The following is a 26848-nucleotide window of genomic DNA, read 5'->3' on the forward strand; positions in this document are numbered from 1 at the left end:
GATTAATCCGCAGTCAGCAATAGCAGCAAGTTTGGACATCCACATATTTTGTTTGTTACATACATGATTTTATAGCATCTGTAATAGATTTTAGAAGCTTTTTCTTATACTCCTTCTAAGCATTTAGGTTATAATGATTATATAAATGTATAAAATTTTAGAAATGAAAATAGACTACTTTGCAATTCTGGGGCAAGAGTGAATGTGGCTGTGAATATATGGGTGGTTTAATAATTTTACTTTTAACTAAACAATTCCAGTTTTTTTTAAGTTAAATCTTAGCTTTAAAGCCACCATAATAAAGGTGTATTTGAATATTGTGTATGCTTCAGAGTGGTTGCTTAGGTAAGTTCATTCTGGTTATAGTCAACAATCTTCCTAAAATTAAGGAAGCAGTATTTTTTATTTAACTTCTGTACCATTTGTTTCTATTGCTTTTTATGCTGGGATTATTTTTCTTTAGCATATTATCTGTAGTGCTTATGGGGCAAGATTTCTTTAGTTAACACTAGCAATGGTAAAAAGGAAACCAGACCTCGAAATGAAGGAAATTGTTAAAGATTTTGATTAGTGTGAGCACATTGAAGAGTCTAGGATGAGTTTGCTAGAGGATCAGAACTGGTTATGAATAAAGATGAAAAGCTTTCCACCTTGACCTATACTAAATGAAAACTCTCCTTCTATGTGAGCCAGGATGATTAAGAGGTGGTGATGATATGTGTTTGAGGAAATCTTGTTATTGCTTTGATGTGAATATGCATGGACATCCTGTCAATGCTAGCCTTGTAGACGGTAGTGTATTGTGTACCTATGAATGCACTTTTGTGGGTCTGGGATAGCACAGTAAAACTTTTTTCCCACAGGGAAAAAAAATTGCCTATTTTAGTCTTAAAGCATCGCAACTGGATAAATCAAGAAAATAATCCACTTGAGCCTAAGTTATTACTGTTATTTTCCTACATTGATTGAAATTACTGGATATTTGCCCATTCTGTATAGATGTGGTTCTGAGAAGAACTATCTTAGGGGCAGTTATGTGTTTTTTAAAGAAGTTATAATATTCTTTATTGTTTTGTATGACTGAATATTGTAATATGCAAGATGTGAGAATTGTAAATTCTACCTTATAGGTTTGTGCAATGTCGAGAGTTGGACTTCTGTAAAATTATCAGTAGTTAGCTATTTTTGTTAGGTCAAACACTATATTCTCTGTTTCCCTATTAAAAGATCAGGGGCTGAATTGATTGGACACCTAACAGTTAATCTTGATTAGAAATAAACTTAATATGACATCAGTCTGTGTCTCATTTAGTCAGTTATCATGAGAATATGTGAAAAATGAGGCTAGGAGTTTTATAGATAGTTATTGGATTATTTAGTGTACCTAAGCTTCATATTGCTAATTTTGAAACACTCTATAAATTGTTGTTTAGCATCAAATTGCCGTTAGGGCTACTTATAAATTAACAGGTTATGATAACTTCAGGGAGAGAATGTAATGCCTCATTTCTTTTAAGCATTTGTATTCTGTTGGGTAAGGTTGGAACTGCTTGTGCTACTTCTTTGCCCTCCTTTTCCTAGCTTTTTGTTTAGGGTAATGACACATACAATTTATTTCTAGAAATGATTTCCCTGATAAATCATTGTTGGAAAAAAGTTGACACCAGTAAATTTTACTCACAATGCTTACTTATGCATTTCCTGTCTATCCTTTTATTCTCTGAACATATATCTTTTTGTTTGTGATATAAATAATAATATATAAAGAAATACCAGATAATTTGTGTAAAGAAACACAGTTGTTCTTGGTTAGCATTTGTTGGTTACCAAGTCAAATGGTCCATGTCTGTAGGCAGACATACAACATGATGTTATGTGACCATTTTACCTCTGTTTTTTGTATCTTATGTGGGCTTTGACATTTAATATCTTCTCAGTAGAGGCCAGATTTTAATGTGAAGAACAGCAGAATAGTTGGAGAGGGGTAAAAAGGAAAGGAGTAGGTTGACTCCATATGTCAACTGCTCAACCTGCATGAAAGAATAAGCGACTTGTTACAAATGCTTATTAATCATGAAGTCAGTCAAAGGTTAGGAAAGAGCTTCAGCCTCACGGTGCATTGCTTAGTATCAGTGAAGAGAATAGTTAGAGAAATCGCTGTTTTATTGATTCATGCCAATTTTCCACTTCTAGTTCACTGTTGAAACACAGTTCTTAAAGTGGGTTCTGTGTTCTCACCACTTCCCCTCCCTGCAAGCCACCTCTTGTTTACTGCCCAGGATTCTGATGATTTATACCTACTAAAGATATGCATGTGCTGTTTCCATTTTTTCTCAGTAGATTATGAATGAGGTTTAGGAATATTCTTGTGCGGCAGAGAAAACAGTGAATGGTTGTCAAAGTGTGATGCACAGAAAAGAGCTGGGATTTGTGAATTTCTTGTGTTCATCTGATGTCTCTCCATTATGATTATCCTCATATGGATTATTGGAATTCCTCAACATAATGGGAAAGTTCCAGGGATCTTTTTTCCATGGAGAATTCCTTAGCGATGTTCGGGAAAAATGTATTTTCAGTGGGTAGAACTATGATCCTCCAGGCAGAGTGAGTGCTGCCATAGTGAGGGCTACAGGCTTTAGTAACACTGTTACCGACCAGGGTTCTTGGACTCCTTAATCAATAGAAATTGATAAGAGGCCAGATGAGAAATTCAGGCAAGGGTTTATTGGGATGCCCACTGCAGCACAGGGGGGTGAAAACAAGGAACAGTTCCCCTTGCTTGCTGCCTGAGTGGAGGGTGAGCTGGTCCCTTAAATGGGGTGAGGGTAGGGGCGGGTCCAGGAGGCTGGACTGGAGGTATGGCTTGGGTGGTCTGCCCACTCCCTTGGTGGTGCTGGGTGCAGGGATCATGCACAGCACCCTGCTTTTGCTCTGAACGCCTCATAAGTGGCAGTTGGGTTTTTGGTCTTTTTGTATCTTGTTCATAATTTGCCCCAGCTGCACATGCACACAGTTATTTTTAGTCCCTTATAGTTTCTTTGTATTCTGTTGCTGCAGGAGACGTTCATCCAGGTGCAAGCACTGCAGCAAAGGGTCCCAGGTCCCAGCCTGTCTCAACACTGCCTCACAATCAGGGTTGGTACCTGGAAATCAGTCTCGGATATTTGCCAGTACCTTTTTGGCTTAATGTGAGGGCTCTCTGTAGGCTTCATTTGATATAAGAGGTACATTAAAAAAATCCATATGGACAAAATATTTTCCTTACAAATTTTTCAATTTATAATGCTGCTTTTTTTTTTATAAGCAAGTGATTAAGTTAGTGTGGTTATGTCATTTTATGTATTTGAAAACATTCAAAAGTTTATAAAATGTGAAGCTTAACCACTTTTATTTCTGGGGTTTCCTAAGCTCCCTTCAGATAGACCTTAACTAGAAGGGAATAGAAAAAATCAACTTCTTTAAGAAGAGACCCACCTAGCTCCAACTCACCTTGGATTCAGACTAGCTTCTTGAAATGTAGTGAGGTGAAACGTATGTAGAGGTGAAAACTCAGAACTCAAACACTACTGTCATTCTTGGCCTGCTTTGGGTAAAACTCTCATTCCTGGGGGTGGTACTGGCTGTAAAGGATCGCTGAGCTAGAACCCAGGGTTACAAGGAGACACATTGTAAATTTGGTGTCTGGCCAGCATGCTGCCCACTAGACAGTATACATCACTTTTTGTCCAGAAGCTGACGTTCCTGCATTTGAAAAACAAAATTTCTAGGGCACCTTGGGGCCAATATTTCATATTGGCTGGAATGCTGGCTTCTTACTAGCAAGAATGCTCAAAATGACCAATAATTTCTGTTATTATTGCAGCAACAGTTTATCTTCCGGTTGTCAGAAAAGAAAATGAAAATATTTTCCTCATTCACTGTTTTAGTGGAATGAACACATATTTTGGAAATAGCAAACCTATAAAGTTCACTATGCCTCTCCCCTCCCCCCACCTTTTCCCTTACCCATTCTCTCTTCCCCTCCTCTCTCTTCATTTTCCATCTAGTCACTCTCATTCCGTTTGCTTCTTCCTTTTCACTTTTCAAAACGACTTAAGTGGGGACTTCCCTGGTGGCCCAGCGGTTAAGACTCTGTACTCCCAATGCAGAGGGCCCCGGTTTGATCCCTGGTCAGAGAACTAGGTACTGCATGCTGCAACTAAAGATCCCGTGTGCCACAACTGAGACCCCATGCAGCCAAATAAATATTTTAAAAAAAGACCTAGGGTGAAGATGTAATTTTCCCTGAGATGCTGCTCATTTTAGTTGTGAAAGAGAAAATGATGTCTTTTGGATATGAGAGCAGGTACCATCTTGTTTGAGTACCTGTTATACACAGACATTCAGGTGCTTTTAAACTCGGTATTATATTGTGGTAGTGGCAGAAGGTTAGTCTTGAAAGATTAAGACTGCTCTGTTTTTTGCAGAGTAAGATGGGACCACTGGCCTTTCTTACATAAAGGTGTAATGGGAGCTATCAGCCCAGGAGGAAGATGACCTCTGCTGATTGGCTTGACCTAGACATTGCCTTTGAAAGCTTTTTCTGAAGTAAGTCTGTTCTGTGAAAACAGATATATTTGCAAGAGAGGGGAGTGACTAGTTTTCTTCTTTGGAAAAGATTTAGTCACAGACATCACTAGTTTCTTAGGGGTGAGTTAGCTGACATTTTGGCACTAACTCAGTGCATTTGTCACTTCAGGATTGTCCAGTGTGGTCAACCTTGAAGGTGTCACATTCCTCCCTCCTCGAACTCCATTATGAAAAATAGCCTTTGACATTTTTGAACCTTAGTTATCTTGATCTGTCTGGGTATAGGGTGCAGCTACATGTTAGTACAGTAAAGAATATTTCTAAGTGATAACCAGAGAAAGGCCTGTTAGAAAAGGAAGGAATGTTTGCAAATGGATAATCACAAAAGGTATTTAGGCCCCTCAGATTTCTAAACTAGGGGCTCAGATGGGAGGCGGGCATCAGAAAGATTCCATTTCTAAAAAATTCCAAAATGGAGTGTCTTCTCTATGCATTATTTGAAAGCACCTTCCTAGACTAAAGGATGTTGTCTACTATAAATATGAATTTAATCTGTTTGAATCAAATGCAGACCTGTTTTTCCCTCAGTGACACAAATGCGTCCTGAGATAGGATAGGACCACCATCTATGATACTTCTGAGAAGTAGATAGAGACATTTTATGAGTAATAATTTAATGTTGAATTTTGGGTAATAATTAACTTGAGTTCGGAGCAAGAAAGCCTTTCATGGTGGAGTTTTTTCCTCACCAGTTGTTGCTTATCAGTACTATTTGTGGGATTAAGATAAGAATTTGTGGCCTGAATTTTATTTCCGTTTCTCACCTCCAACCTCCCCAAATCTAATGGATCAGAGGAAAGTGCAGATGTAGAAAGGAGAAGCTGTGAAGGAATTTTATTGCCTTATAATAGCCTTTGTGGCTCTATTGAGTGATGGAAAGCAGGGTATATTTCAGTAGTATGGTTGATGGAATGTGATCACTGCAGAGAATATGAAAATATTTTGGATTTGGATAGTTTAGTGACTTAATAAATACTAAGTCTCCTTGAAAACGATATTGTGGAAAACAAGCAACACAAGTAGTTGGCCCTTGCTACGCCTTTCATAGCTGTGAAAAGGAGGCATTTGAATGTCAGAGTTACAGAGGCTTCTATCTTACAAGATATCAGTCTAATTATAAAATAATTGTAAATGTGAATGTGGGTATGCAGTTCCTTAGGGAAAAAAAGACCCACTTCTCTGCCATTTGCCCAAGGCAGTATGAAAATTTAACTTTCCCTCTTTTTAATTCCCTTTGTCTTGTGTCTAATTCAATTAACAAAGGTCTCAGGACATTGGAACTCTAATAGACAATCATGAAGGTTATTTCAGCTCCATTAAAATTGCCACCTGACCTAGGCTAGAAAAAATTTTGACTGAGGGGCCTATCCAGGGAGAGAAGTTGTTCTGTCTTCCGGAAAAATATGTAGAAAAATGGCAGCTTTGTTCTAGCTGGGTTCTTAAGAATAGTCTAGAAGCCTTCTTATGTTAGGTCCTTTCTGGTGATTAGCAAGTAAAATTTTCTTAAGGAGTCAGTGTGCTGAAGTAGAAGCATGTGCATTGTAGTTGGGCGGTTTTGGTTTTAAGTCATGGCTCTGCCATTGTTTAGCTCTGCAGTTGTGGTTTAGCAACCTAACTCCTTTCATTTCAGTTTCCTTATGTATAAAATGACAAAAAATAAGGAAACATTTCCTTCATAGAGCTGTTTGATGATAAAATGAGGTAGCCTATGTTAGACCCTCAATGAATGTCTCAAAAATGCTATAATAATAATTATACAATTATAATTATAGCATAATTTATAATATATAATAGTTACATTATATATTATAATTCTAATAACTATTCTTTTATTATTACTATTTATTTAATGAAACACCTTGTATGTTCCATGGGGTCCAATATGTTGCTATATTTTTTGATAAAGGTGAAAATGTGAACATTTTAACCACTTCCAGTCATGTCTTTCTGGTAGTTGAAGAGGCAGATTCTGTAAGATGATTTGGTAATACCATTTTATGACACAATGAGTGTCCTGTCTTATGTTATTAGTTCAATATAGCTAGCTTCTTCTATTTTTAATAAGCCCTTTGAATTATTATCTAATATATCTTTGAAGTCTGCATAGTTACTTAGGTATTATGTAAACTCAATAAAGCCTTTGCATTCTGGAATTTCAGAGGTAAAAGGAAACTAAGACTTTATCTACTTTTTAATTTTGCAGATTATGAAATTTAAGATCAGAGAAGTAAGTAACATGATTTGTCTAAGGTCACACAGGTTGAATTCAGGTCTTTATTTGTCTTTCTGTGGTGTGTGTGTGTCTCTCTCTTAAAATAAATGCAGTAAGTCTTGTGTTTGTAGTTCAGTTTCAGTAAGAAATCAGCATCCTGGTTACTCTGTGGCATCTATGGATTAGTCCAGGGTATTTAATCACCCATTATAAATAGATTACTAGATTCCCTTTTCCCTTCAACTATAGTTTAGCATTTGGAGCCCCAGGAATGATAAGATTGGGAACTAGACTGACTGACCTACCCTGGTAGTAGTTCTGTCTTTGATTTGATCCTGACTGGAAGTTCTAGGCTGATGAAAACCCAGAATTTGATGCTCTGTGGCAACACTGTCCAATAGAGCTTTCTATCTTGATGGAAATATTCTGTGTACTGTCCAGTATAGTAGCTACTAGCCACAGAGGGTAGTTGAACGCTTGAAATGTGGCTGATGTGACCAAGGACTTGAATTATAAATTATATTTAATTTTAATTAATTATAATTTAAATTTAAATAGCCCCCTGTGGCTAGTGGCTATTATATTTGATAGCATAGTGATTATGGAATAAAGACCTTTGGAAAAACAGCATCAAACCCAAGAGAAGAGATAAAAGAAAATGCTAGACTTAGCTTGAGACTTGGCATGCAGTGCTTGCAACAAAGTAGGGCCCAACAAATAATTTTTTAAAATAATAATACAGATGTAAGGTTTTAAGGGAGGACCATGGTCTGCTAAGGAGATATTAGGAGATATTATAATAAATGACACCAAGGGTTGATGTTTTGTTATTTTTCATCCTATGGAGACTTTAAGTTGTCTGCAGAGGCTGGCCCTCCAGAGGTCAGATGATAGGGGCTGTCTTTCAGTAAGACTAAAGTCTGCATATGCCATGAATATTCCAGGAAGTGCACTCGCAGCATCTCAGATGATTTGCTGATGTTGAAAGTATTCCAATTAATTTCTATCTTATGGTGTCTCAAACATGCATCATAGCCATTCCAATTCCTAATAAGACTGAGGGAAAACCAGAAGCCCTGGGTAAAAGGGATTTAAAGTGGTTGGAATCCTTGTTCAGAGTTTAAAATTGGGTTATAAAGAAATCCATTGTTTTTAAGCTCACTTCTCTTTCATATGTCTCAGAATGTTGAAAGGAAGGCAGTAAGTAGTCTAGGGAAAGTAGTAGTTCATGACGGAGTGACAGAGTCTCCAAGTCAGAAGGGCTAGATGTGAATTCCTGCTCTGCCCCCAACTGGCTGTGTATGTTTGGGCAAGTGTGTTAACTTCTGGAGACTACTTTACAGAATCATTGGAAAGATGAAGTATAAGTGAGAATGTTTGACTGAGAGTGATTGACAGGTAATACAGACTCTTTTTGGGAATTGTGGAAGTTACTGAGGTTCCTTGCAAGAATAAACTTTGCAAAACTCTCCTTGCCAAGTCTTCCCTGCTTGCTGAGTGTCCCCATGCCTGTAGGTCATGTAGAAGTCCAGCTAACATGCTTTCCTCCATTTGGTCATTGCTGGAAGTTGTCAAGACCAATATAAATCTACATAACCACCTTTGGCCACACAGAAGCTTTTGAACGTTAGGCAAACTGGTTCAGTAGAAAGTTTTTCTCTAGTACGGAAATCTAGGGAAAATTTTCACCTTTAATATTTAAAATGATGTATACCAAAGCATTTTGAAGAAAATTAAGTACACATAGAACATATTATTAATAATATTTCTCTTGCTGAACTTTTTTTAGTTGCATTTCCTCTGGAAATTAATGCCATTTGTCACTTGCTCTGTTTTATATTTAGTATTTTGGGTTTTGACTTTTGGTTTATTGTTAATTAGAATAGTTGTTATTTATTGAGTGTCAAGGCTTTTATCTGTATTACCTGATTTCCTTAAAATATGTTGCACGTTGATTATTAGCATCCTGTTTTTCTAATAAGAAAGCTGAAAGTGACTTATGCAGACTAAGTGACTGCCCAAGATTGCTCAGGAATTAGTAACAGAGCTGGTGAGCTCCACAAGGGTGGAGACTCCTATTTTTCAGTGCTGTGTTCCCAGCACCTAGAAAAATGGCACATAATAGGTGTTTCTGAATATTGAGTGCCTAAGCACATGAATCAATGGGTGAATAAATGAATGAATGCTTGATCCAAAGACCGTATTCTTGCCTCTTCACTGTGTTGCTTCCATTTAAGTTAGTGAATGGACAGCGCACTCAAAATTCAGTTCTGTACGCCATACATACATTGAGCCTCAGCTCTGATTGAGCCTTGTGTGGGCATTGGGGATAGAGTTGTGGTCTAGATAGATAGGGTTTGAGCCCTCACTGAGCTTATTTTACAGTGGTGAGGACAGAGGTCAGACAACTTATCATAGAGTGATTACTGCTGTGAAGAGGGAAGAACTGGGTGTTAGGAAAATTTATTTATATTGGGTCATCTGGTTTCTGAAATAAATATTATGTTGATATGTATCTTCTGTTTGCAGTTCTGAGTGCTTAGCACAGTGCCCAAAGTGCCCAGCTTCTGACACTTAATAAGTACTCAATAAATGAACTAAATTGAGCTAAGCTAATGTTGAAAGTCTTCAGAGATTTATGGAGACAGAGGAGGCAAGAGTGTTGATCTTATCCCTTAGAAAACCAAATGTCTCCTTCCATAGACTTAAAATTTACTTAATACTTGTGAACTTGAATGAAATTACTTTGCCTCTTTGAGTCCCAGTTTCCTCCTCTGAAAAATGGAGATAGTAATAATAATAATGATAAGTTATTGTAAATAGTGCATGTAAAGCTTGGATAAGTAGGAAACATTTAATATATGTTAACTATTACCTATAAATGCTGCCCCCAAAGGATTTCTCTGTAAGTGGAAGTGATGACATATAAGGAGGATTTCCCTTTAAAATTTGTCTTTCTTATACATATTTTAGAATTTAGAATTTGCTGCTCTTCATTGGCTCTTGATGGTTTTGTTTAAAGCTGTTTCATATGGTAAATGTACAATAAATATTAAAAATTTTTCATCATACACAATTCAAACAAATACAAAAGTAGAGAAAAATAATATAAAGAATCTTCATGTACCCATCACATCGTGTCAACAATTCTTAACTGCTGGTAGATCTGGTTTCATTTATGCTTCCTCACTTCGGATTTCCCCCAGTTGGTTATTTTGAAGCAAATCTCAGAAAATATATCATTTAAGATATAAATTCTTTAGTGTGTATAAGTACTTTTAAGGAAGATAAAGGTAAAATAAAGGTAAATAAAATGATAATTTGTCCTAGGTCCTTAAAATAATGGCATATTTTACTCCATGAGCTTTATCATTTTTTTCATATTGCTCAAATGGGTCTATCATTCTTTCTTTTTCTTTTTTCTTTGTGGTAAAATACATCTAACATAAAATTTACCATTTTAAACATTTTTACATGTATAGTTCAGTGGCATAAAGTACATTCACAGTGTTCTGCAACTCTCACCACCATCCATCTCCAGAACTTTTTTCATCTTCCCAAGCTGAAACTCTGTACCCATTAAACAGCAGTTCCCCATTCTCCTCTCCCTCAACCCCTGACAATCACCCTTCTACTCTCTGTCTCTATGAATTTCACTACTCTTTGTACCTCATATAAGTGGAATTATACAGTATTTGTTCTTTTGTGACTGGTTTATTTCACTTAGTATAATTTCCTCAAGGTGCACCCATGTTATAGCATGTGTCAGAATTTTCTTCCTTTTTAAGGCTGAAAAATACTCCATTGGATGTATATACCACATTTTGTTTATCCTTTCATACATGGATGGGCATTTGGGTTACTTCCACCTTTGACTGTTGTGCTAATGCTGCAATGAACATTGGTGTATAAATATCTGTTCGAGTCCATGCTTTTAATTCCCAGAATCGGAATTGCTGGATCATATGGTTATCGTATTTCTAATTTTTTGAGGAACCACCATGTTGTTTTTCATAGTGGCTACACTATTTTACATTCGTACCAGCAGTGCACAAAGGTTACAACTTCTTCACATTCTCACCAACACTTGTTATTTTTGATAGTAGTTATACTAATGGGTATGAAGTGACATCTCTTTGTGGTTTTGATTTGCATTTCCCAAATGATTGAGCATCTTTTGCTTATTGGCTATTTTCATATCTTCTTTGGAGATTTTGTGAACTTTTAAAGAGATTTGATTGCAGTTAGGAATGGTTTGACCTATGAACTACATGACCACTTAGATTTATGTCTAACCAAAATTCTGTTACTTTTGTTTGGATTTCTGAGCTACCTTTTTAATAATGGGGAGGTCTTTAAAGTCCTTTCTATCCTTAGCTTCCAAGTTTACAGTTAAAGTGAAACCTCCATAATTGACTCTTTTGGGTGATGGTAGTGATGAAGCTTAATGAATAAAAAAATTAAAAATAATAGCACATTTAAAAATGAATTCAGTTTTATTTGTTTTGAATCTATGAAGTAACTGCTTTTGGGGCTACTGGGATGGGACAGGCAGTCCACATCTCTTAAAGAATCTTGTAAATGTTTTAAAGAATATTCCAGACTCTCTCAAATTAGAATATTTATTGTCTTTCCTTGACTTTTATTTAGTCTTTCCATTCTTTTATGTTTAGTACATTTATGTTTGGAAAATGTTAGTGAATATAGAGCACTCATTCTATTCTTAAGGTAAGAATAGAGATATAATTGATTTTAACCAGAAAAGTTACTATTCATTTAGATTAGTATAGAAAGATAATTTAAAATGAATTTCTCTTTTCATCTTAAATCTTGTTTTTATGCAGTTGTATATTCTTTTCATAACATTTCTTTTAACTGATTTGAACTGATTAACTGATTTGAAGATGTCTTAGTATAGGTCATTTGGGATGAGACTTTCAGTGGCTTCAATCAAAAGGACTTTATCTTTTGGAAATGTGTTCTAGCATTCCTCATTGCTGTCTTACTCTGAAAGTTTACTAGAAACTAATTAACTTACTTGTACACTATGATTTGTTTGACTTGTACCCTATTGATTTGTTTGACTCAAAGCTCATTATCACTTTATAAAACTGTGGTAAACCCCTCTGTCCTTGATATTTCTTTTCCTCTTCTTCTGTAGTAATAGCACTCTGCATTTTCATCTAGGCACATGGCCACTAGAATAAAGATTGCATTTCTCAGGCTCCCAGGCAGCTAGGCATGGCCATTTGATATATTCTGGCCAATGAGATGTAAACAGAAGAGGTGTATATGGTATCTGGGAAGTGCCCTTAAAGAAAGGGAGTATACCTTTCTTTTTTCCTTTTCTTACTCTTCCTGGCTAGAATGCAGTCATCTTGGCCAGGAGGTAGAAGCTGAGAGTTATGGATGGCAGAACAACAAAAGGGAATGAACCTGGGTCCCTGATGATTATAGAGTCAGCATACAAACCTGACCTGCCTACATAATTCTATGTTAGAGAAAAATTAAAAATTAAGAATTCTTCTTCTATATTTTTTAAAGATTTTTTTAGAGCAGTTTTAGGTTTACAACAAAATTGAGAGGAAGGTACAGAGATTTCCCATATAATCCCTACCCTACATAACCAACCTTATTATCAACATTACTCATCAGAGTGGTAGATTTTTACCAAAGATAAACCTATAGTGCTGCATCATAATCACCCAAAGTTCGTAGGTTACCTTAGGGTTCACTGTTGACGTTGTACCTTCTGTGGTTTGAACAAATACATAACGACATGTATCCATCATAATATCATACAGAGTAGTTTTATTGCCATCTTTATGTCTTCTTTAAGATACTATGATTTGGATTTTCTGTTACTTGCGACCAAATCAAATTCTAACCAACTTAACGACATCCAAAACCTTTTATTTTTAATCTGTAAGATAGTAATAGGGAAAATGTTTTTTTTTTCTTTTGAAATATACGTTTCTTGTTTTATTTTAAAAGCAGCCTATTTGCTTTCTAGGAATAAATCTAGTTTCTTTTAAATAATATAATTGAGAAATTCTGCCGCATTAATTATGTAAATAGTTCAATTTAATTTAGTAAATATTTACTGAACAATTGTTTTGTGCTAGGTAATTTTGCTAGAAGTGTCAGGGGGTAAAGAATCAGTGATGACAATCATATATTCTTTATCAGAGCACTTTACAATCCCAAGATTGGAGGATCAACAGTTTTACAGTTAATTTCTTGTATATATATATGTGTATGTGTAAAACCTCATAAAATTGATGGTGCACTTATTAAATTTTTTATTATTTATTATTTTAAAATATTTGTTTATTATTTATTTATTTATTTAATTTATTTTGGGTCGCATTGGGTCTTAGTTGGGGCACACCGGATCTTCATTGAGGCATGCAGAATCTTTCGTTTTGGCAGGCGAGCTTCTCCTTAGTTGTGGTGTGCAGGTTTTTCTCTTCTCTAGTTGTGGCGTGCAGGTTTTCTCCTCTCTAGTTACGGCGTGCAGGCTCCAGGGCACATGGGCTCTTGTTGTTGTGGCGCGCAGGTTCCAGAGCGTGTGGGCTCTGTAGTTTGCAGCACTCAGGCTCTCTAGCTCAGTAGTTGTGGCGTGCGGGCTTAGTTGCCCTGCAGCATGTGGGATCTTAGTTCCCTGACCAGGGATCCAACCCGTATCCCCTGCATTGTAAGGTTGATTCTTTAACACAGGATCACCAGGGAGGTCCCTTACTCAATTTTTAAAAGATTCTTGTTTTCCTATGAGGAAACCAAGGCCTGGAAAGGTCATTTTCCCATGTCAAAAAATAAATGCACATTAAAACCATATGTTTGGGCTTCCCTGGTGGTGCAGTGGTTAAGAATTTGCCTGCCAATGCAGGGGACAGGGGTTTGATCCCTGGTCCGGGAAGATCCCACATGCTACGGAGCAGCAAAGCCCGTGAACCGCAACTACTGAAGCCTGCGCGCCTAGAACTTGTGCTCTGCAACAAGAGAAGTCACCACAGTGAGAAGCCCCTGTACCGCAATGAAGAGCAGCCCCCACTCGCAGCAACTAGAGAAAGCCCACGCACAGCAACAAAGACCCAATGCAGCCAAAAATAAATAAATACAATAAAATTAAAAAAACAAACAAAAAACCCCATATGTTTCATTTTATTGCCAATTAAGTATGCTAGGTATAAGAGTAAACACTTTTAAAATTTTTGAATTTATTTCTTTACCTTAGAAATTACTCATATGACAGACTTTATAGCTGAAGATGCTCTTCTTGCAATGTCTTTTTAGCTGATTTGAAAATTGAATCATTTTACATACTAAAACACAAGCTACTTAAAGTTGTGGAGCTAGGCCAGTACTGCCTAAATTTATTTGAACACTATATATGAGCCTTATTTTATGCTTATAAAAATTTTATAAGCATTTTGTTGAGCATATTTATGAAAAAGAATTACCCTTCTTGGTAGCATCTTCGTGGGAAATTGTACATTCTTAACCATGCAGATGAGGTGCTGAGTTGAATTTTAACAAAGAGAGTCAAGTAAGTGCAATGAAAACAATTTATTTATACCATCTATTCCATCAATCTGTGGTGCCTGAGTATATCAGAAATACCCACACAACAAAGCAAAATATAGACATTTCTGCTGTGGCATAATAAGTTCCACTAAAAAAGCCCCACACTCTGCAAAATCACACACTAAAAATAACTGGCATTTTGAAGGAAATAGAATTGGAATAGATCACTCAAAATGTTTTAACCACCAAAACATTTAATGTTATAATTAAGCAATACCCAAAAAAATCTTATTAAAACTTCTAGCATGTCTATAAAAACATGTTAACTTCCCTATAAGTAAAGAAATAACACAGTAATACAAGACTTTACCTTTAGAAAATACAGGCGAGGGTGGCTTGATGGAAGAGTATATAAGGAAGTATTGTCTGCTGAATTATGAAAACAAGGACAGAGGGACGTTAGCAGCAGAATTTGCAGGTAGAGGAGCAGTGACAGGCTTACCATGAAATGGTTCTGGCTCCTTATCTAGTGTTTGCTTGTTTGTTTTGTACAAATATATGAGAGAAATGTGCAATAAACCCTTTTGAAACCTAGCATTTAGCCAGACTGAGCCAAGAGGAAGAATGGGTCATGTGAGCAGTGCTACATTCCTCCAGTGCTTGCTGTACCCACTATGTGTATACTTTGTGTTTGGCTGTTGTATTGTGGTGGCACAAAACGTAGCGTGCTAAGAAATATTGTGCATGAACCTATGGGGCTTCTATGTTGGTCTGACATAATTCCCTCATTTACCTATGGGCTAATTCTTGCTATGGAAATACACTCTGTGTGAAACACACTACATCAAATGATTGTTAAAGTCCTCACCGTTGAGCAAGGGAGACCTGCCCAGTCCAGGCAAGAAAAAAAGCAAGTGTGTTTGAACTAAGGGTGGTGCAAGGAAAGGAGGCAGAGGAGGTGAACAATGGGTAGATAAAGGCAGACAAGGGAAGGTGAATGCTTTGAGAACACACTGTTTCCCATGTGTGATTTTATTTGATTTTCGTAACAGTCCTATGAGGGGGTACTGTTCCCTCATTCTACATATTAGGGGAATGAGGCCCAGAGAGGGTAAAGACTTGGCCCAAGATCGCACAGATAGAAAATGGTGGTGTCAGGATTTGAAATCAAGTCTGTGTAACCCCAAATCCTGTGTTTTACAAACTATAGCAGGTGACTTCCCTACTGGGTTGGAATATGGGCCCTGTAGCCCGTGTCTTCAAGGCAGTGGGCCACACTTCTATGGCTTTGTGAACTTAGGGAATCTTTTAAACTCCCTGAGCCTCTTGTACCTCACATATGGAGGTGCTAGGAATAGCCACTTCAGAGGATTATTGTGACAATTGTATATGATTACACACGTAGAAGTGTTTTACAAATGTGTAAACATTTTGCAAGCAATAAAGCATCTTATTTTCTCTCCACGAAACTTCCAGCTCTTTACATTAAAAATGATTATAAATGTTTTTTTTAAGATTACAGGCTTAGTAGTTTATATAGTCACAAGTTAAAAAGCAGAAAGAGGAAAGTCCCTGGGAAGTTTGGTTCCAAAGCAAAACGCTTCTGTACGTTAAGTAAACTGAAGGAGGGAACCATTGATTCCAGCTGCAGATACTGCTTGCATGTGTGCTTATTTTTTTTTTTTTTTATCTTTTTGGCTCTGTAAGAAGATCTGGTTCTGGTTTCCCTTGTGTCCCTAGAGAAACTAACGTATCACTTGGCAGATTTAGTGGATATTTAATAACTGACAGATTTAGGACTGTGTGAAGGAAGAAAGAGAATTGTGGTTAAAATTTTTACAACAGATTCAAAATATTTGTTTCTACTATTTTATTAAAAAGTAGTTCCACAAACTAAGACAAAAATGGCAGTTTCTCAATTTGCTTTGTAAGTTGTTAAAAGCAGTGGCATTTGCTGCAATCTCAAGAGTGTTTAAATAGCCACTTAAGCCCTTACAGAGTAAAAGTACATTGGACTAATCCGAAGTCCCCGGTTCCGACTTTGCTTATCATTACTAACTGGTTGGTTTGGACAATCTGTCTGGGTCTTAATTCTTTGCTTTGTGAAACGTGTGTGTGTTTGTGCATGTGGGAAGGGCATAGTTGATGTAAAGATGCTTTCCAAGCAGTGCTAAGGTTTCAAGGTATGATTCAAGGTGCTGGAATAACTTCCCATACTCCCCCGGTAACCTGAGAGATATAATCCATCTCTCAAGGTTATAGACCACCCCATTACAAGTGGGCTCAGTCTTTAGTTTCTTGCTGTGCTGTTTCATTTTATTTGGTTTAGCCCTTCTTATTAGTGTGGAGATTGGAATAATCAATGTGAAGGAAATTGTCTCGTGGATATTATTTTTGATTGTTTGGAACATTTGACTAGCAAAACCCAGTGCCCCTTCCTGCTAATTGTTAATGACTCCTAATGTGTCGTAATTTAATAATGCTTGTGGAAATAAATGTTTGCTTTCTTTTGTATTTGCATATATTAGAGCTTTTGCATAAATCAACTGATGATTCTGGAAGTGATTGTATAGCTAGAACTACTGATATGGATTTTTGCCAAGACATGGCCTTTTTCATTGCAGTTCCCTCTTTTTATAAAAATACAAAATGGTCATAGTATTCAAAGGAAACTGAAAAATCCATGGACTTTCTTAATGCTACTTTTTAAAAACTACATTAGAGAAGGAAACTTTTATCAGTTGAGTGGCTATTGCTGTTTGGGAGGAATGCTCTGTTTGCCCCTCCTCACTGTATTGCCCTATGATATACAAAAGAACTTTCTAACAGCCATTCAACTGTAGAATGAGTCCCTTCAGGATAGGAAGTTTCTTTTTTTAAGAGGTGCATCAGTTCAGTGAGACTGAGTGTAATTGAGCTTATTAAAGCATTCCATGGCCTAGAATGATCTTAATGATCTATATGACCCATATAACCTCTGACTGAGAACAGATTCTGCTATTTCAACCATTGCCCTTGTTTTTAGTGGAAACCTTAATTATTCTTTCAAGGGAAAAAGATTTTAAACCACCAATTAACCACCATCTTCATAATGTCAGTCTAGAAGCTGAGAATTCTGAAAAGCTTTTACTTTTCTCATCCACTCATCTGCTTATTCTAGATGATTGTATTTCTGGTTTACCTCGTTTTTATTGGAAGGGAATAAGACACTTTTTTTTTTTTTTTTTTTGTGGTACGCGGGCCTCTCACTGTTGTGGCCTCTCCCGTTGCGGAGCACAGGCTCCGGAAGCGCAGGCCCAGTGGCCATGGCTCACGGGCCCAGCCGCTTCACGGCATGTGGGATCTTCCCGGACCGGGGCACGAACCCGTGTCCCCTACATCGGCAGGCGGACTCTCAACCACTGCGCCACCAGGGAAGCCCTAAAACACTTTTTGATATATATTACATTGACTTATTCTACTAATAGATTTCTGAGCAAGTTCCTTTGTGGTTATGGATTTGTTTTACTTAAACATTATAGAACCAAACAATGTTCATGAAACTATAATATTATACTTGCTATTTATGTAGAACTTTCACAGAAACTTATTAAAACAGAGAAATACAAAGGACTATTTTTTCTACGAAAAAGATGAGAAAACTAAGATGCAAAATAAATAGAACATTTTTGTATTAATAAAGAGATCTAATAAAACTCAAAATGGCCTTTTGATCTTGCTAATAGATCATAATGCCTATACAAATAGTTTTGATATTCTTACAAAAAATAAGAAAATACAATGTATTCCTTTAAATCATTGTTAAATTATTGAGATTTAAGGAGTCAAATCATGACTGTCAGGCTCAGTAAAAGATTGCCATAGCCTAACATTTAAGCAGTATTTTGACCTTTACAGAGTGCTTTTAGAGATGCTATTTCTTTTTAGCCCTCATAGTTATCCTGTGGGAGTTATTATCCTTATTGAGTACGGCAGATGAGAAACCTCAGTCGTAGACTTAGCCAAGATTATAGATCTGAGGACACAAACCCAGGGTTTTCTAACTCACAAAGTAGTTCTCATTCTTCCAACCTAAGTCTTTCCTTAGTTGTCTAGATACCATTTTGAATACACCTGTTATAATGGCCTCAAAGTAAAGACTGGAATGATCCAGTTGAGATATATCCAGTCACTACTGGATTACTCATGGCAAATTCTCACATGTGACTAAACAAACTTTGTGAAGTTGCTGTCACCTCAGTAACCTCATCTCACCAACTGAGTGTTTTTCTATCAATACCAGTAGCCCAGCAGACCTTGAGGAGTAAGTGGTGGAGAAAGCTAGGGAGGCAAATGACAATATTGTAGTGGTTGATGCCTTTAAGGAGAGCCTAGGTCTGCCTCTCTGTTGGTCTGTTTGGAGATTTTTTTCTAAACTCCACCTACTGAATTTCCTCTCTGTGAGAGACTCTTCAAAACAAAATCAAACCTTGTATTTGTTACCCTTTTCCCCCCAGGCGACAGTGAATTGAGACCAACTCAGTTATGACTGTTCACCATTTTGGAAAAAAACTCTCCATCCCTTGCAGGCGGCAGTGAAAACAAAGGCTGGTGGGGAAATAGGACTGTCTGTTGCATTCCTATAATGTCAGAACCCGTATTATATGGTTCAGAAATTGAAATTTTAATTTTTTTCTTCCTCCTGTTTGTGTCAATTTGTGGGGAGGGTTCAGAGGCTTTATTTTACCAGTATTCCAACTAAATTCTCCAGGGAGGGTCAAGCTGCCAATAAGTTTCTGCTTCTCATTTGTTTACAGGTATGCAACTAGGAGATACACCACAATCAGGTTTTCAAAACAGTTTGCACAATTAATTAGGCTTTATCTAAAAGAGAAGTGTTTCGTTATTTTTGATATTTCATTGGCAGTGTATGAAGTAAAAAATTACTTTTTAAAATTGAATGGTACTATTTGGAATAAATGTTTAAATGAAAGGACAGGAGTGGAGGCTGAGGGTACAGTGGGTGAGAGGGAGATTCAGTGTGAAAGTACCCCAAGAACAATTTTGGAAACTAGACTGTGCTCTCAGTCTATTACAATCTATTACAATTTTAACCTTCCTGGACCAACAAAATTCCTCCTCTGTCTGTCGAACTCTCCCAACATTTGATTGATGTTTCTTTTATGATACGAATCACTTTTCATCTCTGCCTTACCATATGTCTTTGTATTGTGTGCGTATGAATGAATAATTACCTTGTGACCCCCTTACTGGGAATATCTGAATATAAGCTGTATTTCTCATTTCGTATTTCTATAAAACATTCCTGGGCAAACTACTAGCTGGCTAGTAAAATTGCCCAGAGTTCTACCCATGAGTAGATTTAAATCACTGCTGTTTTAGAGAGTCTATGGATTGAGTGAAACTAGTAAGTAAATGCAGAAATAAAATAGCAAAAATGATTGCTAGATTCCAGGTCTAAAACAGTCTCACAGTATGTAAAAGTGAATAAGTAATAGTAATAATAGTGACTCTAATAAGAATATCAAAAACAACAGTATAATAGTTAAAATATATTATTTCTTTACCATATGTGAGGCATTGTGCTAAGCACTTTACATATGTTATATAATTTAATCCTTAAACTAGTTACAGATTTGGAGAATTTAGGGAAGATGCCAAGGCTAAGCTGCATTGACAGAGCCAGGATTCAAACCCAGATTTTTTTTTAAAGCTTGTTCTCTCCACCATTATATTATAATGCAATAGATTCTCAATCGGGTTTCATTAACAGTTTTTCACCCTCAAAGTGAAGCTAAGAGGTTTTGCAATCTTAGTGGTGACTTCAGTTCAATAAACAACAGCACAATGGGTAAGTGATAATACCCTCTTTCTAAAATTAGACTGTTTCTCTCATTTTTGATAGACAGGATTAGGAGTTGGCAATAAAATAGTATGTATATTTTAAATGTCTCTTTAGTTGGTTTTTGACATCTGCTGGAGCAAACAGTTTAAAAAAATAGAAGGAAAAATCCACTGAAGAAGAATGCATTTAATATAGGAATTATGAAAAAGCTGTACTAAATAGAGATGAAATGATGACTGATGAAAACATTTGTTGCATCCAAATAGAAACAGGGTTTTATTTTGCTTTGTAGTGTGGAAGATTATGCCTTTAGATTCTAGGGTGTATAAATAGTTTCCATAAGAAAATTCAACCACAGAGTGGCTTGACTAGTATAGTGGAACTTCTACCACCTATTTTCTGGACATTATAATTCTGTTTTTGCATAAATGGTTTCAATTGCTTTTTTTTTTTTCTTTGCCGTACGCGGGCCTCTCACTGTCGTGGCCTCTCCCGTTGCGGAGCACAGGCTCCGGACGCGCAGGCTCAGCGGCCATGGCTCACGGGCCCAACGGCTCCGCGGCATGTGGGATCTTCCTGGACTGGGGCACGAACCCGTGTCCCCTGCATCGCCAGGCGGACTCTCAACCACTGCGCCACCAGGGAAGCCCTCAATAGCTTTTAGTTTTATCAACCCTCTTACACTTCAGATCACATTGAGCTTGCAATCAAAGGAAGTATTTTTCAGAGAAGCTACTGTATAGCAAGGCCCTCTTCAAGTTCTGTTGATACTTTCGTGATTGATTATTCAAACCTAAACACTGGCTTTATGTTGAAATCTTTCTAATTACATTTTATTAAATTTCATTCAGTTTTTCATCATGTTGGGTTTTTTTGTCTGACAGATCATACGTTCTATTCCATTTCACTCTCAGATGTGTGACATGGGCCACTTAAAGCTGATCGCATCAGAAGACAGAGCCATGAGCCCTCACTTTAGTTAAAAACTTGCCAGCAAATTTTCATTGACTTATTAACCAGTATTTTCTGTAAAATCTAATTTGAAAACATCATTTTCAATTCTAATTTCTAATCATTGAAATTTAATGTATCTTTATAATTGACCTTAAATATATTTTAAAAATAAGATATGACATAAATAATAATATAGATAAGCTTCAAATACATTTTTTAAAGAACAAGATGAAGTACAAACAATAAACATATACAAAATTTGGTAAGAGCTGTTGCGGGCAGGCCTATTGATACTGTTGGTTTGAAACCTCAGGAGCTTCCTGGGTGAAACCTGAAACCCGCTCCATACATGGAAGGCAAGGGGAGATGGAAGAGGCAGACACTCCAGTTTGGTAGGTGGCAGGTGGAATAAGCAGGAAACTCATGTATGAGACTTGCCTTGGGCAGCTAAAATAGGTCTCCACATCTGCCTGCCAGAAACTTAAAAAGGTTATCTTGTTACATCAACTATATACCTCAATGAAAAATAGTAATAGTGCTAAGGTTGAGAAACCCTGGGAAAAAAAAAAAGTTTATCTAGAGGCCTTCAACTGGGTTCAGTCACATATTCAGTTCAGATGGTCTCAACACCACATTGCTCTCGGAAGTCTGCGTTCTTCAGAACGGCTTCTGCTGGGAGAACCTTGCCTGAAATGTGTAATCCAAGGACTGGAGAGGGATGAAGAGCCTTTGACTGCCCAGGTGCAGCTCAGGGGTCAGCCTGCGGTCACGTCCTTTCCATGCCCTCTTCCAACATATACATAGCGAAGGGAAGTGAAGGGACTTCACTTACTATTATTATTATTATGATGATGACTTATTATTTATGTCATATCTTATTATTTATGTCATATCTTCACTTCTCATAGGGAAGTGAAGAAGGGGAGGTGATAGCAGAAGGATTCTCTACATTTAATAAGGGAAGGTGCAAATGAGGAGGCCAGATATGCCCAGCAGACAGTCTATGGTGATAAGCCTTACTTCCTGGAGTGTCCTGAGAGAAAGACAAAGAGTGGAGTTTCTTTGCCCCTCACTCAGGAGTTGATGTAATAACACAGCTGGGGTCCCATAAGTTGGATGTTGAGGGATTGCCTCTTTCTCTCAGTCTTTTCCCATTAGAGGTGACTGGAGATGAAGCTCCTGGAGGTACCTCTGTCTGCATAGGAATCCTAGGGAGGAAAACCGAAGTTACTGGTGGTATTTGAACAGCTTATGACTTTCCTAAGGAAGCTAATAGCCCTGGGGAAGCTGACCTTTGCTGGGGGATTTGGCAAAGGGATTACACTGTTTTATGGGTAGATCCTGTTACCGTGTACTTAAGTTTATTTAACAGTGTAGTCTCTAGAATAGAGGCTACATGTGACATAGTAAAAAAAAGAATAAAAAACTAATGGTTGTTCGAAGTCATCCTGTTTACCTGGAGAAGTGAGAAAAATTACATTTTCCTCTAATCAGCGTACAGATATTCTCTCTTTCTCTCTCTCTGTCCCCCCACCTTTCTCCCTCTTTCTTTCCCTCCCTCTGTGTCTCAATACTTGATTTGGATTTAAGAAAAAAAAAGTTAATAACTTCTGAGCATAATGCCATCCTACAACACAACAGACACATGCACAGCAGATATCAGATCTAAAATCTGTGCTTGATGCCTTGGAGTTTGAAAAATGGTCTCTACATAAAGGTTGGAGTGACCCAAATGGATCACCATTTCTCTTGTCAAGAGGCATATCCTGTAACTTTCCTATAGTAATGAAGTGAATGTCAAAAAAGATTTATTTGGGAGGCAAGTATGTGCACCTGTGTCTGACAGTGGATTATGCATACATGAAACATGCCTTGAAGCTGTTCAGATCCTTTAATTTTCTCCTACTTCCAACACTCATGTTAACAACATAAATACCCGTTTTACTGTTGTGTGATCATTTTGCAATTTTGTATTTACAGCTTTGTGTGAGTAACTGGAGAGTGAGCATGGTAGTACTTATTGTATGACTTTTTCCCCTTTTATTTTTTCCAGTTTTATTGAGCTATAATTGACATATTACATTGTTTCAAGTATATAACATAAGGATTTGGTATTTCTATATTTTGTGAGATGATCACCACAGTAAGTTGAGTTAACATGCATCACATCACATAGTTACACATTTTTTTCCTTTTGATGAGAACTTTTAAGATGTACTTTTTGGCAACTCTCAGATATCCAATATTGTTAACTTTAATTATCATGCTGTATATTATATCCCCAGAACTTACTTATCTTATAACTAGAAGTTTGTACCTTTTGACCACCTTCACCTACTCCATCCCCCTCTCTGGCCCCTGGAAACTGTAAATGTGATTTCTGTTTCTATGAGTTTTTTTTCTTTTAGATTCCACATATAAGTGAGATCATACAGTATTTGTCTTTCTCTGTCTGACCCGCTTCACCTAGCACATTGCCCTCATGGTCTACCAATGTCATTGCAAATGGCAGGACCTTCCTCCCTTTATGACTAAACAGTATTCCACCACATACACACACCACACCCTCTCCATCCATACATCTGCTGATGGATACCCAGGCTGCCTCTATGTCCTCGGCACCATAGACAACACACACCACAATGAACGTGGAGGTGCAGACATCCTCTGGGTATAGTGATCCTGTTTCTTCAGACATATCCAGAAGTGGAACCGCTTGACCATATGGAAGATCCATTCCTAGTTTTTTGAGGAACCTCTGTTCTGTTCTCCTCAGTGGCTGCATCAGTCCATACTCTCACCAACAGTGAATGAGGCCCACCCTCATCCCTGCCAGCACTAGCCATCCCTCATCCCCCTGATAACAGCCATTCCAACAGTTGTGAGGTGACACCTCACCATAGCCCTGCTCTGACCTTCTTAATAATTCCATACACTTGCTGGACACCTGAATATCTTCTTTGGAAAAAGATCCATTCAGTATTGTATGGCTTCTGTGTAACTAGTAGGTACAAGGATCCCCTGCTAGTTTGGATCACAGTGATCACTCACTAAGAATTGATTGAAAAAGGCCGCATAGGTCCCTTGCATCTAGTTTCACACTGTTGTGCTTAACAGCACCAGGAAGGCCTGCCATTGTAGTGAGTAAAAAGTTTGTCACATTGAAATAGAGAAAATCTTTGTTGTGTAAATAATTGTTTTTTCTTAGTTACTAGAATCCTTTAAATCTCCTTAGAGTCAGGTTGTTGATGGGGACGAGTGGGCATTGAAATATGTATGACGTTGACTAGTTTCAGATGTGTTTACCAGTATTTTTCTCATATCAAGATTACCTTGTTTATGAACTTCACATTCATTTTTTTCATTCCTCTTCATTTAAAATGTAGCTTTGACTATAAAGTCATAACTTTATAGTAGAATGTGAAGTGTTATAGATTACTCTGACCACAGAACATTTTTCATTCTGAATATAAGTATTAAATATATTTCTTAAAGAAAGAGCAATGAGCTGAGCCTTATGAAATAGGTCAGATTTTGACTTAAACATATAAGTTAGAAGAGGCGTCTAGCCGGGGGAAAATAGCCAGATAAAATTAATAGATATGAGAATAAGCCATGGAAAGTTGGTGGGCAACAGTAGGGAATGATGCCAAGAAGTGAGATCAGATTCTGAAAGGTCGTGATGATCATGATAAAAGAATTTAGCATTTATTCAGCAGACAGTGGTGCTCTATAGAAGAGTTTTTAATTGGGGATGACTATGAATTAGGAGGTCTTCTGAAGCAATACAAAGATTGCACACGTGAGAAGGCAGAAGGCTCAATGATAAGGCCCTCATAAAATCCCCAGGAGGGTAGTGAGGGCGTAAGTTGTACTATTTGCAGAGAAAATGGAAAAAAGGGCATTGGTTATATATGAGACGTAGCATCACTAGGTGGTAATAGAAAAGCAACCATCATCTGTGTCATAAGGCAAAAAATGTTCTGGGTTTCTGCTTCCATATCTATTCTTTTCCATTCCAAATTGTCTCCAGGGCAATGCATCCTGTGTTTAAAATATTCACTATAATACTCTGTTTTAAGTGAACAAGCTAGTGATAAGTAGCTAGAGAGTTAGTTTAAATTTAAAGCTCATTTATTCCTTCCTCTATTGAGTAGAAAAGAAAATCATCATCATTATTGTCATCATCACGATCAGGACTATCATCTAACAACACCGAAGGCTATCTGTGCTAACCGCTATTGTTCATAATCTCACTTATTGCTCATAATAGCCCCTTGAGGCACTCTTACTATACCCATTTTACACATGAGATAGATGAGGCTTAGAGAGATTAAATAGCTTGCCTAGGGCCACATAGGTAGTAAATGGCAGAGCTGGGCTTTGGGCTCAGGCAGCCTGGGCTTTAAAAAATGACACTGTTTGCCTATGCCGCTTTGCTACAGCAGTATATCAAGAATAGATTAAATTCTTTTACTATGAACTTCCAGAATTTACGCTAATTATTTGGGTATGTTACGAATCTGTCATATTGGGGTTTGGGGTATATTTCAGAATAGTTGTAACCCAGCGGGTTGGGTTGACTGGAATCAGATTCTCAGGGTGTCAAGACCTCAGACAGCTCTCAGGCTTGTTCTCTAATGGGAACTGCTTCTGTCTGGCATTTTCATTTGTCCTATTTTCTACTAGTTAGCCTTCATCCTATACTTCACCTTTTGTCCTCCCTCATAACATTAAATTATGTTGGCTCACTCTTCTGATTTCTAATTCCAAAATTTTGAGATTAGAATCTCATTGCCTGGTTTATCTTCTGATACTTGGGCATAGGTTTGCCACTGCCTAGTGTGTGCATTGGCTGTCCTTCAATGAGAACCCAGTTTCTCTTCTTAAAACTGGATTTGGGGGAAGGAGAAGACTGTACTCCCCTAGGCCTGCCCCTTCAGCCAGAGTGATGGGTGACACAGGCTCTGACAGGTACCTCTTTGGTTTAGAAGAAGTAGATGGTATATGTTACAAATGCATCACTATTTAAGTAAAATAAATTGTCACATCATCTATTGGTAAACACTGTGTATTAGCCAGAACTTGGTGTGTTCATTGGCTTATTATCAGGAAATTTTCTATTATCACAGAATCAAACACTTCACCTTTTATTTTTTTTTAGTTTCCAAATAAAAATATCACAGTAGTTTGTAGTGTATGAGAATAACTATGATATTTAAATGATTAAATCAGTTCATCAAAATCCCTTGGTTTTTGTTTTCTACTTTGATAAAATTTACATGTTTGTTTCTTACTGTCAGAAGAATTTAGAAATCATTTTATTTCCCAGCTCTATCAAATTGATTTCTGTTCTTTGGAGTATTCTAAGACTGCAGCATAAAATTCAAGGTCTGGGCAATATTTGTGTGATTCTGTTTTCATTTGTTCCTCATTTGGGAATTCATGAATTATGATATCTTTATCTTATATTTCATAGACTATTTGCTAGGAAAAGGTAGGGCCATTGACACTGTGACTGTATGGAACTGATACTTGCTACTCTACAGCCCAATAGGATTTCTGAAACTAGCACTTTCAGTAGTAATCATGTTGGTATTTATTATTTAATGCCATAAAGGTCTTCAGGTTTTCTGAGGTTGGAACTTAAAGAACACCTGAGGGGCTGCCTGGCATCAAGG

At 37.2% G+C, this 26848-nt stretch overlaps 1 protein-coding gene across 1 annotated transcript in view; it reads left to right on the top strand.

Annotated features, from left to right (window-relative positions):
- The window catches only part of RGS7 (regulator of G protein signaling 7), a gene marked incomplete at its 5' end in the record, with an annotated part of 604742 nt that overhangs the window by 1664 nt on the left and 576230 nt on the right, over positions 1-26848 (top strand). The window lies entirely within an intron of this gene.

Source organism: Leucopleurus acutus (genome assembly GCF_964270905.1).
Source record: "Leucopleurus acutus genome assembly, chromosome: 2".
NCBI lineage: Eukaryota > Metazoa > Chordata > Mammalia > Artiodactyla > Delphinidae > Leucopleurus > Leucopleurus acutus.